A 12,479-nucleotide genomic window follows, 5' to 3' on the forward strand; every position below is an offset into this window, starting at 1 on the left:
GAAAGGATCACACATACACACACACACACACATACATACACACACATAGAATATGTCTGTGTCCATACAGACATTTTTGATCACAAATCCTCCCCCAATTTTTTCTTAGATATATGTAGTGTTGAATCATCCAAGCTATGTTTATATTTTCCATAGGCTTCTAAGCACATACAGTTGTAAATACAAAAACATGAAGCATTTTATTATGAATGAATTATGCTAAATGTTTAAACCAAATATATGATTGTATTTCCACTTTTTTCTCAAAATTAAAACCTGCTACTAGATGATTGTTTTAATAACTAACTTAAATCACCCTGTTAAAGAGCAGCAATTGAGTACTCTGAGCTTCAGTTAAAATCTATATTAACAATTTTTTCTGCATACCTTAACCATAATTTCAAATATTTTGTTTCTTTGAGTTTGATTTTACTGAGAATGACTGATTTATTTCATAAAATTTCTTCAAAGCAATATAGTAATCTAATTTATTTTTAAATGACAAGGGCTTCTATCATGACTTCTATCATCTCCCGAACCCATGGATGCCTGAAATCAGTAAACTCCAGAGCGTTTTATAAAAACAAGAAATCATGCATAACCATGAATAAAAATTGTGGAAAATAAATATAACATACTCTTTCATGTTTTTATAATGAGATTAGTTTAGAATAGTTAGTGAAATCTAATTTCAGATAATTTGATCTAAAAACAGACAGAATATATTAAGATAAATTGATAAATTTGTAGGAAATCAAAATCTTTTGTTCTCAAGCTACTGTGAGACACTCTTCAAACTTGGCTTAGCCTTGATTGTGCTATATCTCATAAAAAAACAATTGTGTCTCTGCCTCATAAATAAAATGTCCTGGATTGCTTTGGTTGAGTAGACTTAGTTCAACTTCCACAATTTTATAAATATAAGTGAAAAATCATTTCACAGTGAAACCCCCCAAATATTTATTAGAGGTCCCACAAAAGACTCCTTATTCCTGTTAAAAATTATCACTATGGTAGTGTGGATTCCTAGAACAAAGTAAGATGATATTTAACTCTCAACTGGACTACATCTGTAGTTGACTAAAAGTCAAGCAACTGGGTACACCTGTGAGGGATTTTTTTCTCTTAATTAAATTATATCACATGAGAATATCAGCTTTTAATTTGGACTTTTTGAGGTGAGAAAATCCACCTTCTGATAGTGATGGATAGAGAGGACATAAAAGAATAAAGCTGTTTTTTTTTATTATTATTTTCCTCCTTATCCTCATTCTCACTGGCAATCCATTTCTTCACTGACAACAGAAAATACTTCTTTGAGATTTGGGCCTGTATTAAAGACCTGCTAGGCTCCCACAAAGCCAGTATGTGCAGTAGGATCAAAAAAACAAAACAAAACAAAACATTGCCATTGTTCTTGAGTTCTCAGTAGTCCTCATTGTCCGCTATGTTCAGCGAGTCCAGTTTTATCCCAAGATTTTTCAGACCCTGGCCAGCTGGCCTTGGTGAGTTCCCAATAGATCATCCCCATTGTCTCAGTGTGTGGGTGCACCCCTCGCGGTCCTGAGTTCCTTGCTCGTGCTCTCTCTCCATCTGCTCCTGTTTTGGACCTTGAGATTTCAGTCCTGTGCTCCAATATGGGTCTCTGTCTCTGTCTCCTTTCACCGCCTGATGAAGGTTAATATTCAGGAGGATGCCTATATGTTTTTCTTTGGGTTCACCTTCTTATTTAGCTTCTCTTTGGATGCTCACCTTACTAGACCTGGATGGAGGTGGGTGGTCCTCGGACTTCCCACAGGGCAGGGAACCCTGATTGCTTTTTGGGCAGACGAGGGAGGGGGACTTGATCGGGGGAGAGGGAGGGAAATGGGAGGCGGTGGCGGGGAGGAGGCAGAAATCTTTAATAAATAAATAAATTAAATAAAAATAAGTAAATAAAAATATATAAAGACCTGCTAAGACATCCGAACTCATGGACTGAGCAGTACTAAATTCTTGGACTTTCTGTTGATTGACAGTCACTGTTGAACTAGATGGAAGAACAGCCTATAAGCTACTCTCAAAAAAGTCCCCATTCTATATTTCTATTATTTCTCTTCCTCTAGAGAACACTGACTGATACAGATTTTGGTGCCACAAGTGATCAGGCATATTCTGATGAATGTTTAAGACATCTTGGATTAGACTGTCCAAGTTTTTAAACCCTACAGCTACTGAAGCCTCTCTAAGAATCACTAAGATTTTTTAAATTCCAAGGTGTAAACTACTTTACAAACTTATGGAGATGAATGCTTTTGGTTAACCTTGATTCACCACTTGTGACAGGCAATGAATTTTGTGACCCTGTACATAATCTTTTTTGACAATTTGTGGGAAATAATGATGATGACTTATTGCTTCTAGCATCACTGGCTAAATTAAGAAAGGAAAAAAAAACATAATCCATGATAAATTTAAACAACTTCTAGCATCTCAGAGTAGGTTGAAGGGCAACAGAGAACTCAGTGATAAAACTGACTGGTTTCAGAGGCACAGAAACAGTCTAGAGGTTCTCAGTCTGCCCTAGGGAAAAAAAAAATCTTCTCTCCATGAGCCACAGAGCTCAGTCTGCCGATAGTCAAACTGAAATTCTCATTCTGAAACTCAGTAGATTACAAGGAAAATTAAAGTTCCAGACTTGGAGGCTATAGCTGATTAAAGTAAGTGTGTAAATTGGGGTGGACATGTGTGGGAGAACCCCATCGAGGATGAAGACTTCCTCAAGGTTTTTTTTTTTTCACCCAAGTGATCTCCGCCATTAGCAGAAGAAGTACTCATATTCCCACCCTTGAAATAATTTCTTTTCAATCTCTGACTAAGGAAAATTAAACCTTCTTTGTCTACCAAGTCACCAGTAGCATTATTTAAAAATGTCAGAAAAGATAATGCCGGTCTCCCTCAGGGATATATTTGCCTCTAGACTTACAACCAAATGTAAGGCTAAGCAAGCTCCTAATGGGAAATGGAAAATGTATTCCATGAGGTGGTGATTTGCACTAATAAAGACCTTAATGAGTTTGCTAATTCATCAAAGCAGAAGTATAGGAGATATGTCTGGGAATGGATTTTAAGGTTATGGGATAATGGTAGAAGGAACATAAAACTAGATCAGGCTGAGTTTATTGGTATGAGTGCACTGAAAGGAGATTCTAGTTTTGTCTTTATTTAAAACATTTAAAATTTAAATTTACATTTTGATGGGATTCTCCCCCTGCCCCAAGTCCTTCCAAATCCTCTTCCTATTCCTAACCACCCAACTTTAATTTTTTTTCTCAAAAAAATCAACAACCACTAAAAAACAAAATTAAAGCACACCCATAGGAAAAAAAAACAATAATCAAAGTCTTTGGTGTGTACAAATAAATTACACACAAAAATTGTGAGATCCATTTTACATGATTAACTTCTCATGAACATGCCCTGTCCTGGAATGGCTGATATACCCGAGTTACTATCTATGGGAGAATATTGATTTTCCCTCTCCCAACAGGTATAAGTGATAGTTCAATTGTTAACTTTTACCTTAGGAATGAGGTTTTCCTTCATTAATTTATACATTCATATATTTAAAATGTAACAAAATAAAATACAATAGGATAAAATAAACACTTTGAATTAGACAAGACAAACACAAAAAAGAAAACAAATCCAAGAGAATACATAAGAATCAGAGACTCACTAATTCATACAGTCAGGAATCACATCAAAACACTAAACTGTAATACATATACATATACATATACACATACACATACATATGCAGAGGACTTACTGAAGGCCTGTGCAGGTTCTGTGCATGCTGCTTCAGTTGCTGTGCAATTATATGAACTTTGCTCATGTTGATAGGACTGTGTTTTCTTGTGTCCTTCTTCACTTTAGCCTTATGCTCTTTCTACCCCTGCTTTTCAGCTGTGTGATCTGAGCTCTGATCGGAGGGATTTAATAGAGACGTCTTATTTAGGACTGACTGTTCCAAGGTCACTCATTGTTGGTGTAATGTCTGACTGTGGTCTCTGTATTTCTTGAGAATGGAATTTGAAGTTATGTGTAGAACATTTCACCCAACATTAAACTTTCTCCAAAATGACTACAGAGCCTAACACAATAGTAGTCTCAATAGATGCAAGAAAATTAAAGTAATAACTTGCATTCTATCTGACTATATTGGATTAAAGTCGGATATCAAAAATAGAAACAATAGAACGATTACAAATTCATAGAAACTGAAGAAATCTTAACTGAATGAAAAAATAATGGGTCAGAACAGAAATTTTGGAAGGAGTTAAATAATTCAAAACATGCCCAATCTTATGGGACACAATGAAGGTGGTTCAAAGACGCAAATTCATGTACTAAGTGCCTCATTTTTTAAAAAAAAAAATGGAGACATCTTATACCAGTTACTTAACAGCATACCAAAAAGCTTTCAGAAAAAAAAAAGAAATCATACCCAAAAATAGCATATGACAAGAAATAATAAACTGACTTGGAGCAGAAATCAATGAAATAAAAATAAGCAACCCCCCAAATTACAAAGAATCAATGTAATAAAGAGTTGATTCTTTGAAAAAAAGCAGTATGATTGACAAACCCTTATCTAAATTAACAAAAAGGGAGAAATAGAAGATTGAAGCTAACAAAATTAGTAATGAAAAGGGGGCATAAAAACAGACATTGAAGATATCCAGAGAATTACATGGAAATGCTTTAAAAAACTGTACTCCACCAACTTGAAAAATCTAAAATACATGGGTAATTTTGTCAATAGGTACCATTTACTAAAGTTAAATGAATATCAAACAATTTAAAGAGGCCTATAGTTCCCAGTAAAATAGAAGGAAACATTCAAACCATCTCAGTCAAAAAATCCCAGGGTTAATGGTTTTAGTGCAGAATTTTTACAAATTTTCAAAGAAGACTTAATGCCAGTACTTCTTAAATTTTCACACAAAATAGAAGCAGAAGAGGCATTGTCCATTCATTTTATCAGCACACAGTTACCTGATACCCTAACCACATAATGACCCAAAAAAAGAAAGATTACAGACCAATTTACCTAGGAACATGGATGTAAAAATACTAAATTTAGTTTCAAACTAAATCCAACAACACACCAAAAAAGATCCTCTAAGACAATAAAGTAGAATTTATTTTAGATGTTCTAGGATTCTTTGACCTCTACAAATAGGTAAATGTATCCATCATAAAAAAAATGCTTAAAAACAACAATTAAAAAAAATCTCATTAGAGACAAAAAAAAGCCTTTGAAAAAATCCAACACCCTCTTGTGATAAAAGTCCTGGAGAGATTAGAGATACAAGGAACATCCTTATCAATAAAGGTGACTTACAGCAAATCCATAGCTAACATAAACTCAAAATAATTACACTAAAATCAGGAACTTGTTAAGGCTGTTTATGCTATCTGTACATATTTAATATAGTACTTGAAGTCTTAGGTAAGAAAACTGAATGGAATCATTGGGGCATAAATTGGAAAGAAAAGTTAAAGTATCTTTCTTTATAGATGGAATGATAATACACGTAATTAACCTAAAATTTTATACCAAGAAACTACTGCAGTGGGTAAACACCTTTAGTGAAGCAACTGGATACAAAATTAAGTCACAGAATTTGATTCAGTTTTAGTTGAAGGAATTAAACACAATGGGTTAAATTTGAAGTAGCATGGGCCAGATAGTAGCACAGAATCACCAAAGGCAAGGTAATCATAGTTATCATAATAGCCTGCATAAAAATGCCCATAATGGCTTGACTTATAATGCTCAGCACAGGCAAAGTGATTTTTATGATGGCATGACATGTATGGACCTGAGGTACTGGCTAATCAATCATGGTGCTTCCAGGCATGAAGTAGATAAGCAGCCGCCTATATCTTTGTCTTATCTGTATAAACTATGGAACTATTATCAAATGAATGAAAGGCCTCACTGGATTGTAACAATAGAGAATCTTGTCTTGGGAAAAAATTTCCAGACTTGAGTCAGTTTGCCAATCCAAAACCCCGTAAATGAAGAAGACATGGAAACAGTTTCCTTGAAAAGACTTGATAGAATATCTGATTTTACTGCTGTCCTTTTTCCAGTCTTTCCTCAGAGAGATGTCAGGCCTTTTCCAAGAGTACCTGGACACTGGAGGAAAGGAATGCATCAGACTTTCTGGGGTCTGTTAGATACTGGCTCAGGATTGACAGATTCTGAGAGACTCCAAGAAACTTTATGACTCCACTGTTCAAGTTGAAGCTTGTGGAGGTCAAGGTTAAGATTAATGGAGTTATGGATGAAGTTTGAACTCACAGTAGGTCTAGTATGTCTCAGTTCATCCATTAGCTTTCCCCCTGTTCTAGAGTATATGACTGGGATAGGTACAATGGGAAGTTGGCAAAATTCCCACATTGATAAACTGACCTGTGGAGTGAGGGTTATTATGTTTGGACAGGACAATTGGTAACCATTGTATTTGCCACTGCCCAGGGAAATAGTGAATCACAGGCAACCTCACATCCGTGGTGCTGGTGCAATTGCATACACTAGTGCCAGAAATAAGGATTTGAGAGAAGGAGGAGTGGCCTTTCCTACAATATCTCCCCCTTTCTCTCTTATTTGTCCATGGCAAGTACAGCAGCAATCCATCATCAAATGGAACTGGTATATAATACATTGATACGACTCATGTGAGCTCTCAAGGCACAAGCAAGTTACACTAAAAAAAAAAAAAAATTTCCCAAATCCCTACATTTTCTACTCCCACTGAAATGCCTTCTGCCCTCAACCAAGCAGCTATATCCTCAAGGCCTCTGCTTAGTGGACAGATGAAGAAAAAAGACTGAGGTTTGCTGATGGTTCTGCACTTTACTCAGGCCCCTTCTAGAAGTAGACAGCCGCAGCATTACAAGCCCATTCTGAGACACCACTGAAGGGAAATCTTCATAGGTCAAAGACTTGGGCATCACACGTGATCATAAATTTTGTTTGGAAGTAGAGATGACTACATGTGTGAATTTTCACTGCCTCATGCTCATTATCCAGTGCTTGACTGGATGGTTAATTACTTGGAAATTAAAACACATTTCATAATCTCAGATTTTACATTAAGTCTCTGATAGTAGTTGATCTGTGATAGCAAGTGCTGAGTATATAAGAAGCAAACTAAGGTAACACGAAGTATATATTTGCATTAAAATAAATGTTTTCTCTTTACACTGCAGTGGATTTTATTTTTTGCAAATGTAATACTTTAAACATTATTCACTAGAGATTTGGAGATCATTATAGTGGCTAACTATATATTGTATGCTTGAGAGTGAGACTTACTAATGACCCACGAAAGATGTATGTGTACTAATTTATTTGATTATATATGGGAAACTTCTACAATGTCATTTTAAAAAGCGCTATACATATATGATGTCTTCGTACATTTTTCTGCATCCTTCATGAAGATACTAATGAATACATCAGACTCTAAGTACAGTCATTGACTTTTTACAAAAAGGCAATGGGAATAAGTGAAAGATTAAGCAAGAACAGAAAGTTATATCTATATAATTCAACCCAATGTAAATTCTGTAGGTACTAGTGTTGCCTTCTATCATTGATATGTGCATATGCTTATACAGATATACATTTGTATGCATACATAATAAAATTCTGAATAATTCTTAAGAAAGAGGAACGGTTTAACAGAAGAAATGCCAAAACAATGAAAAGAAGATAATTTATGATTTTATGAAGCCTGGGAAAATATATCAAGTAGATATGTACAGGAAGGATAACCTCATAAAAATCTTATTAAATTCTAAACTTTTATTAATACTGAGGTCTGCATGTTTTTGTACTAAAGTAAACATAGAATGAAGGAAACACATGATAACCACAAAACAAATATTCTAAAAGAGGAGCAGATGCTTGACTTTTATGCTGATCTACTTAAAATATTTTGTGGTACTTTAAACATTTTTCTGATTATTTTATTTTTTCAAAGGATTGCACAGTTTTGCAAAATTTAATATTATTATTTTCCTGTTATATTATAGTAAACCTTGGAGGTCCAATTTCTTTTTTGCTTCAGGCTCCTGCCTTGAATTCCTATGTTGTCTTTCTTCTGTGGACAACTGTATACTATCACATGAAATAATTCTTTCCTTCCCAAACTGCTTTGGTTGTGGCGTTTTAGACAGCAATAAATAGCAAACTGAGAAAATAAACTGCTTTCCTAATTACATCGACTAGTACAATTAGCTCAGGAGTTTTTTTCTGGGAGTCACTGGGGTTGTAATCTAACAAGTTTATTAGTGTAATCATTTCAAACATTGCTTTTCCAGGTTATTTCCCAATATGTTGTTTGTTTACACTTCAGACAACAAGCTTACATGCCATTTACTCAATAAATATATTTGTCTAGTGGAATAAAATAAAACATGAGAAATAAAGTAGATGAAACATTTGCTAGAACCTCTTCAGCATTCATATTAATACTAGGTTTTAGAGGACTACAGATAATTGGATAAAGTGTGTGTGTGGGGGGGTGTGTTTGTGCATGTGTGTGTTCTCTAGATTTCACGGAAAGAGATTGTCAGCTAGTAATGGATAATGAGGCTAAAGCACTGCCTCTAATACAGAGAAAATGAAGAAAGAAAAGAAAAACTTTGTCTTCCTCAAATGGATTCATGCAACATCATTTAAAAATCTTTCTAAGAGAAGTAATGTGTCTGAAAAAAATGAAACCAATCTGTAGGTAAATTAATCTCCCAAAAAGCATATTTAGAATTATCACCTTATATTAAATATGTTAAAAGATAGCAGCTCTCCAAATTAATTAATGTCACACTATTCCACATTGTAAGAAGATGAACATCAATAAAGAATTCATTCGGAACAATGGATTTTGTACTTTATGTGTCTTTCAATTTTTTTCCATTGAAAATTTCAATAATATTAAAGTTTTTCTTTTATTGTCACGTATTAATTAAACATAGTGGCTTTCAATGTGACATATTAATATACGTACATATTAAATTTTGATTATTATCCACCCTTTTGCCCTCTCTATTCTCATGGCTCTTTAGATCCCAGGGATTAAACTCAGGTCAGAAGTGGTAGCAAACATTCCTATCTGCTGAGCCATTTCACTGACCACAAATATCTCTTAATATAAATGACTTTATAAATTTTCTATGCTATTCATTAGCATTTGGGTGCTCTATATAATCCCATTTAACTTTACCTTCTTTTAAAATCACATTTTAATTTTAAATTATGTGTGAAGTATAATATCATGAGTTTACCTATACTTTACCTATCATTAAGTCTGATTCAACATATGTGTGTCTTTCTTGCCAATATATGATAAACCTGAGGATAAAATAAATTGCTACAATTACATTACCAGTAGGATCCTACTGAAGACAAAATCTAAATATATCAATGATGAAGACATTCATATGATATCTTAGTTAGGAAAAAAATCTCTAAAAGTTTGTCCTTCCATCAGTTGAAATAGAATTCATGCAGCTCTGTAAAATTGTTCTCAACAAAGAAATAGTCTTCCTAAGTATCAGGACAGCCTCTTATTATCAACATTTTGTCACAATAAATGTGTCATTTCTGTCACAGTAACAACTAGAGATGCAGAAAAACTTGCAAAAGATTTTGAAGGTAATCCAGATTAGTGGGCACAGGGGAAAAAGAGAATTGAAAAGGAACCAAGGAGAGTGATTATATTATATCTTGAATACATGAAAAAATGAAGTATGCATCTGGCAAAATAGGAAGGCCTCTGAAACATAGCAAGGAAATATAATATGCACATGAACACATGGTACAGCATACTAGACCCTGTGGAAAGAAAGCATGTAGTTTTGTAATAAACTGGCTTACTGTCTTTCAAAGGTTTGTATCATGTGTGAATTTTCATAGCAAGAACAAAACTAATTTCTTTAGAGTTCTCCTGAAGGTTGTGTTTTCAGCGTACTGGCTTCCAACTATAAGGACATGTATGTTGTGCCTTCCCTTCTTGTTTCAGTGTGCATGATTTTGCATTTCCTTTCTGTTTATATACTTTTTACTATGTGGTTTATATTTCCTGTTTAAATGTTTTTTTTTCATTATTTGTGTATTTTTTTGGCGAGGCATCTGTTGTGGTCATTGACCTTATTATAAGCTTATTTGTTTTCTCAGTTTTTTAAACATTATATTTAGTCATGTCTTTTACAAACATTTTCTTCCCATGCTTGCTCAATCGATTTACAGTGTCTTCCAAAGAGCAGATTTTAAAGTTTTTGTTAACTAAAGTTTTATAGATTTTTTTAAAGGATTATGTCATGTTGTACTTATATCTAAACACCGTCCTCTTTCACCTTCTATTGTCTCTTCTGCTAGCATGGTTTCCATTCCATCTACCGTGGCATTGTTCATAATGCTTTAACAGAAACATATATGCTTCAAGCATAGATCTTCTCTCTTCTCTTTCTCTGTTCTCTATTGAAACCTTCTGCCCCAGTGGTAATTACCTAACTCATTTTTCTCCTACAAATACTGGGATATTTACAAATTACATGACAGTTCATTGGATATTGTTGAACTATCACATTAAGAAATCACCATAGTAGAAAACTTTTTTTTTTGAGACAGATTTTCTCTTTGTAGCTTTGGAGCCTATACTGAAACTTTCTCTGTAGATCAGTCTGGCCTTGAACTCACAGAGACCCTCCTCCCCTGCCCCCTGCTTCCTAACTGCTGGAATTAAAGGCCTGTGCCACCATTGCCGAACTAAAAATAATCTTTATAATTCAAACAGATAATAGTTTGGAGAAATCTTGGGAATGAAACTGAAAAGTGGCTGTTGCATGACAAGTATGACTCAATAATTTCTCTTTGAAATTACTAAATAAAGTGTTTGTGTGCAGACATATGTAAAATGAGAAAGTCAGTAAAGGCATTGACAAAATTCTCTCTATCTCTTTCTCTCTCTCTTTCTCTCTCTCTTTCACACACACACACACACACACACACACACACACACACACACTTTTCTTCCATCCTCTGCATGTACAAAATATGTTTTCCTGGTTCTCATGGATTATTCTGATATGTAGATAGTTGCAAGTGTTGATTGAAAATATCACTTCTCTGAGCTAATGTTTAGACTTTCATCCACTCAACCTTTTTCTATATCAACTGTTATCAATTCTGTAAAAAAAAAAAATCTACGAACTGTTACCACTGCTTCACCAATCCTAACTGGATGTCTTGGGTTATTTATGAGTTTGTCAAACATAACTAGTCATTTATGTTGAGTATCAATGATATTTTAGTTGCTACAATAAACACTGATCATCAATAGCCATTATTTCCATAACTGCTCACTTCATAATTATTGCTACTTTATGTATTTAAGAACAGAGACACTTTAAAATTGTTTAGTTAAATTGTTAAAACTATTTAAAAACTGAACCATCACGTCATCTAGAAAACGCACATTAAACTGAAATACATCTTTTTTATTATCTCAGATCTCCATACATTGATATTCTAGTAATATATTGATCGTATTTCTTGCTAACTTATGAAAATTCATTGGCAATAAATATTTGGTCAGTATAAGAGGAATAAATTTTGTAACTATTATTTCAAATAATAACAGAACTAAATTATTCATTTAATTAATAACTTAGTATGGTAATACAGCTATATCTACATTCAGTTGAGTGATTTTGTTAAAATCAGATTTTGAAAACCTTTCAAGGAAGATTTGACTAGAGTTAGAACACAATTATCTTGTGATGGAGGACGGTCATTTGTCTATGTGTTATTTTCATTGGTTAATAAAGAAACTGCCTTGGTCCTTTAATAGGACAGAAAATTAGATAGGCAGAGTAAACAGAACAGAATGCTGGGAAAAAGGCAACGGGGCAGACACCTTAGGCAGACTATAGCTCTCCTCTCCGAGATGGATGTTGGCTAGAATCTTTCCCAGTAAGCTACTACCTCATGGTGGTACACAGATTATTAGAAATGGGTTAATCAAGATGTGAAAGTTAGCCAATAAGAGGCTAGAGATAATGGACCAGGCAGTGTTTAAAAGAATACAGTTTCCATGTAATTATTTCAGGTGTAAAGCTAGCCGGATGGTGGGATGCAGCCCGCCATTCCTTCTACAATCTTGAACTAACAAGTAAATTTTTTACATATTAATGATAATTGTTGTACTATATCAGTGTAAATCTGTTTTTGTTATCCAATTCTACTAAAATCTGTTATTGTATCAGTGTGAATCTATACTTAAAGAATTACATATTACAAATTTAAAGTTAGTGCATTGTTTCAGAGAAAATAATCCATCACATTAAATAATTTGGGTTAAAAGAATTTTTTGTTCTTGTGGAATCACTTATATTTAGAAACATTTCTTTTGTTTAAA

Source organism: Microtus pennsylvanicus, chromosome 1 (assembly GCF_037038515.1).
Source record: "Microtus pennsylvanicus isolate mMicPen1 chromosome 1, mMicPen1.hap1, whole genome shotgun sequence".
NCBI classification, from domain to species: Eukaryota; Metazoa; Chordata; class Mammalia; order Rodentia; family Cricetidae; genus Microtus; species Microtus pennsylvanicus.